The 5,387-nt window shown below is 41.7% G+C and overlaps 1 pseudogene; it reads left to right on the plus strand.

Annotated features, from left to right (window-relative positions):
- Window positions 1-267: 267 nt before the first annotated feature.
- Window positions 268-3,067, plus strand: LOC116906186 (annotated as a pseudogene).
- Window positions 3,068-5,387: the final 2,320 nt, after the last annotated feature.

The following is a 5,387-nucleotide window of genomic DNA, read 5'->3' on the forward strand; positions in this document are numbered from 1 at the left end:
TCCCCTTCTGGATGCCATTCATTTAAATGGAAAAATAGGCATCTGAAGCAGCACTTTCTCCATGGTAGGAAGGAACCAATGATATAGTAATGCCATCTGATTCCCCAAAGTCTCAGGAGAACCTCCCTTTGGCAGTCAAAGAGCCATGGAGGCCAGCAGAGCAGGGCATAATGCCCACCAGGTGGGAGAACCAGGAGGTGGTCAAAGCCCCTGCTCATCCTCCCTGACTCAAAGGATGTTAATTTTTCATCTTCAAGAACAGAGAAGATGGCCTTCATTGCAGTTTTGTGGAACATTAAGATGGGTGTCTGCCCTGCTGTTCTCTGCTGCACAGATGGCACACTAGGAAAGCACCCTGAAGTCCAGAAGGACCAAGATAGTAAAAAACAATTAGGCAGTGGAACACTGGCCTCCATCAACACTGACTTTGCCTTAAGTCTCTACAACGAGTTGGCTTTGAAGAATCCAGACACAAATATTATCTTCTCTCCACTTAGCATTGCAACTTTCTTGGCCTCTTTGTCTCTGGGCACAAAGGGCAACACCTTACAGGAGATTCTAGAAGGTCTCAAGTTCAATCTCACAGAGACCCCTGAGGCAGACATCCTCAAGAACTATAGGGACCTCCTTCATAGGCTCAGCCAGCCAGGGGTCCAGGGACAGATCAGTAGAAGCAATGCCCTGTTTGTTGAAAAGCACCTGCAGTTCCTGAATGTGTTCAAGAAGACAAGGTCTCTATACCTGACAGAGGTCTTCACAGCCAACTTCCAGGAGCCTTGTGAGGCAAGAAAGCTCATCAATGACTATATGAGGATACAGAGCCAGGGGGAAAATCAAGGAAATGTTCTCAGAGCTGGAGGAAAGGACATCAATGACGATGTTGAATTTCCTCCTCTTTACAGATGAGAATGATCATTTTTTTGATGAATGGAGCAAGAGCGTGTTGCCTGGGCAACCTGTACCCTTATACTAACCACTGGAAAGAATGTGCCCAGGGCCTCAGAGCCATGTGTGTCTCTCTTTATTAAACAAAGGCTTACTTCTCTTGTAAGATTATTTCAGATATTGATGTACTTCCTGGGACATGCCTAACAGAAGCACTGAACTGTGAATCCAAGAGTGTTGATCTGGGCTGTGACTTAAACTTACTGACTAACAGAATACCCTGTCTTCATGTACCTGCCCTCCAGAGTAGGCTCAAGCCATGGCTACCATACACAAATCGGATCCCCGAGTCTGACCATATCAGTCATTTCTAATATGCTCCCATATGAGGTAGCCCAGGTATTGGTCTCCAACAGGGTCCTGGTAGGCTGGAAATTCTTGATGTAAAGGAGGCTAGCTACCCTAATCTAAGTGTAAAAGCATCATAACCAAAAAACTAGTGAAGAGCCCTGAGGGCAGTTTCTACTTAGACTTCTCCCCTGACCCTAATGTAATGAGCTCATTTTGGGCATGGAGAATCAGAGACCTGGGAAAAGTCATTAGAAAAGGGGACTGTGAACCAGACTGTGGTCTGTGTTAACGTCTGGTTGCTTCTTAGAATTTTACTTTTATAAAATTAATATAGGAAAGATCCGAATTCCTAGGACATATTCCTGGGGAAGGGAATCTGCTGGGACTTGTCACCATGATGGTTGGAGACTCAATTGGAGACAGTATAGGTAAGGTTAGTTAGGGAAAGTCCAGGGAACCCACACCCATCACTCTCTGCCTGATAGAGACCAGGGAACAATGTGACATCCCAGAAATCACTGCCTGAAGGAAGTAATGATGTGACCAGACCTTGGGTGGATCTGGGGCTAATTAAAGTTTGTCTGGGATACAGGGAGTGCAGGACTCAGCTCTAGGCATACTAGGTGACAGTAGAGAGAAATATAAGACAGGAGGTCAGAGCTCAGGAGGATAGAAGACAGAGAACAGAGGACAGGAGACAGGACGACAGGATGGCCCCAGAGCTGCTGTGGGCTGGGGATGGTCAAAGCAGTGTGACCGCCTGAAAGGTTAGACCATAGACATGACTCTCACAACTCACACAGGACACAGACTCAAGTGCTCCTTGGTGTTAGCTGTGATGTATGTTTAGACTATGAGATGCCCAGAGCAAGGAATAGTTTCACCATCAAGACCCACAATGTGCATTGGTACTGGGGACAGGAACTAGAAATAAGCTTGAGCTGATATCTCTGATTGTCAAGGTGGTCAATTCCCATGTGTGCAAGGGGGATTATTTACTCATATTTTCTCTACATTAAAAGAGACTATATACTGCTCACGATGTGGAAGAACTCAGTCTGTGTTGCTTATCTCTCATAGAACGTCTCCCACAAGCTATTGCCTACTAGACATTGTTTCACTGAGGAAGAAAGGACCCCCACATCACCCCTCTCTCCAGTCTCACAACCTTCACTCTGTTCTCTGTTACACACTCGACCAGGGACCCCTTACTGTCTCAGGAACTCCTGTAGCTAAACTAAGGTTTTGAGGTACCCTTTTCAAACTAAGTCTGGATTATCATTGCTACCATATTGTTTGCTTACCAAGATTTTTCCAGTTGAGTATATGCTATCCTGAGGGTAAATTGGGTGACTAAAAAGAAAGGATTCCTCTCAGAACCCAGAAGCAGAGCACAGATAGGGAGGAGTTGGAGTGTTTTTAAGCTATTACAACTTGATGATTTGTCTCACTTTTAGACCAATGGAATGTGCCCTTTGACCCTGATGACACATTCCTGGGAAAATTCATATGGGACAAGAGGAGGCCTGTGAAGGTGCCCATAATGAAAATTGAGGACCTGACTACACCCTACTTCTGGGATAAGTAGCTGTAATGTACTGTGGTGGAGTTGAATTACAGAGGCAATGGCAAGGCCAGGTTCATCCTTCCTGACCAGGGCAAGATGGAGCATGTGAAAGCCAGCTTACATCCAGGGACCCTCAGGAAGTGGACAGAGTCTCTGAAAACAAGGTGCATGTCCTCAAGACTCAGACATGTAATTGATCCTCTTCTCATGATGGCCAGTGTCCATGTACCTCAGAGTCTCACTTTCACCCAGTGTAATGGTTAAGGTGTCAGTAGGAGTCATGTGAAGTTGAATTTAATTCCTTTCCATTGTCTCAGGTATTTATTGCCTGATTTTCCTGTGTTTTATGCTGTTGACTAAATGAGAGCAGCTCAAACAAGGAACTGAAGTTTTCTCTTTCTCTAACAGGCTGTAAATATCAGTGAATGTTGAATGGGTCTTTGGAAGACAGAAGAAATTGTGGTTGGGGTATCTTTGTTGAGAATTGGCTGTGCCACTTGCAGTCATCAAAATGCCTTATCACTCACTCTTTCATCATTCATCGAATGGTAAATTGAAGACCTACTATGTGCCAAGCCTTGACTTAGACTCTGAGAAAGTATCAAGAAGAATGGGCACCAAAATCTCATCCTATGGGCTATCTTCTATTTGAGAGAGATGATGGGGGCTGGGGGAATGAAAATAGAGCTATTCATTATTTAGAAAGTTAAAGATGAAGTTGGATGCAGTGGTGAATTTGAGATGGACACTTAAGGGTAAGAAATGTTGGAGTCTGATGTGTTGTCCTGTTGTGAATTGAAGGCTCATTAGGTGATATTTGAGAGTCAGAATAACAGGGAAGGGCTACATTTTGTGGATCTAGAGTTTTGTTGAATATAGGCTTTTGTAGTAGGATCTGATGATTTTTTGAATTTCCTCTGATTCTGCTGTTATGACTCCCTTTTCATTTCTGATTTTGTTAATTTGGACACACTCTTTGTGCCCTCTGGTTAGTCTGGCTAAGGGTTTATCTATCTTGTTGATTTTCTCAAAGAATCAGCTTTTGGTTCTGTTGATTCTTTCTGTAGTCCTTTTGTTTCTACTTGGTTGATTTTAGCCCTGAGTTTGATTATTTCCTGCCTTCTACTCCTCTTGGGTATACTTGCTTCTTTTTGTTCTAGGGCTTTTAGGTGTGTTGTCAAGCTGCTGTTTCTTTCTGCAGGCACTCAGAGCTATGAATTTTCCTCTTAGCACAACTTTCATTGTGTCCCATAAGTTTGGATATGTTGTACTTTCATTTTCATTAAATTCTAAGAAGTCTTTAATTTCTTTCTTTATTTCTTCCTTCACTAAGTTATCATTCCATAGAGCATTGTTCAACTTCCATGTATTTGTGGGCATTCTTTTCTTGTTGTTACTGAAGACCAGCCTTAGTCCATGGTGGTCTGATAGAATGCATGGGATTATTTCTATTTTTCTGTGTCTGTTAAGACTGATTATATGGTCAATTTTGGAAAAGGTACCATGAGGTGGTGAGAAGAAGGTTATTCTTTTGTTGTAGGATGGAATGTTCTTTAAATATCTGTCCATTTGGTTCATAACTTCTGTTAGTCTCTCTGTTTAATTTCTGTTTCCATGACCTGTCCTTTGATGAGAGTGGGGTATTGAAATCTCCTACTATTATTGTGTGAGGTATAATGTGTGCTTTGAGCTTTAGTCAGGTTTCTTCTATGTATGTAGGTGCCCTTGTATTTGGAGCATAGATATTTAGGATTGAGAGTTCATCTTGGTGGATTTTTCCTTTGATGAATATGAATTGTTCTTTCTTATCTTTTTTGATGGCTTTTCGTTGAAAATCAATTTTATTTGATATTAGAATGGCTACTCCACCTTGCTTCATCAGACCATTTGTTTGGAAATTGGTTTTCCAGCCTTTTCTTCTGAGGTAGTGCCTGTCTTTGTCTCTGAGGTGTGTTTCCTGTAGTCAGCACAATGCTGGATTCTCTTTACATATTCAGTCTCTTAATCTATGTCTTTTTATTGGGGAATTGAGTCCATTGATATTGAGAGATATTAAGGAATAGTGATTGTTGCTTCCTGTTATTTTTGTATTTGGAGGTGGGATTATGTTTGTGTCTTTCTCTTCTTTAGGTTTTATTGCAAGGATATTACTTTCTTGCTTTTTCTAGGGTGTAATTTACCTCCTTGTGTTGGGCTTTGCCATTTATTATCCTTTTAGGGCTGTATTTGTAGAAAGATATTGTGTAAATTTGGTTTTGTCATGGAATATCTTGGTTTCTCCACCTACGTTAATTGAGAGTTTTGCTGGATATAATAGCTTGGGCTGGCATTTGTGTTCTCTTAGGGTTTGTATATTATCTGTCCAGGATCTTCTGTCCTTCATAGTCTCTGGTGAGTAGTCTGGTGTAATTCTGATAGGTCTGGCTTTATATATTACTTGACATTTTTCCGTACTGCTTTTAATATTCTTTCTTTGTTTTGTGCACTTGGTGTTTTGACTATTATATGATGGGAGGAATTTCTTTTTTGGTACAATCTATTTGGAATTCTGTAGGCTTCTTGTATCTTTATGGGCATCTCTTTC

Source organism: Rattus rattus, chromosome 7 (genome assembly GCF_011064425.1).
Source record: "Rattus rattus isolate New Zealand chromosome 7, Rrattus_CSIRO_v1, whole genome shotgun sequence".
Taxonomy (NCBI): domain Eukaryota; kingdom Metazoa; phylum Chordata; class Mammalia; order Rodentia; family Muridae; genus Rattus; species Rattus rattus.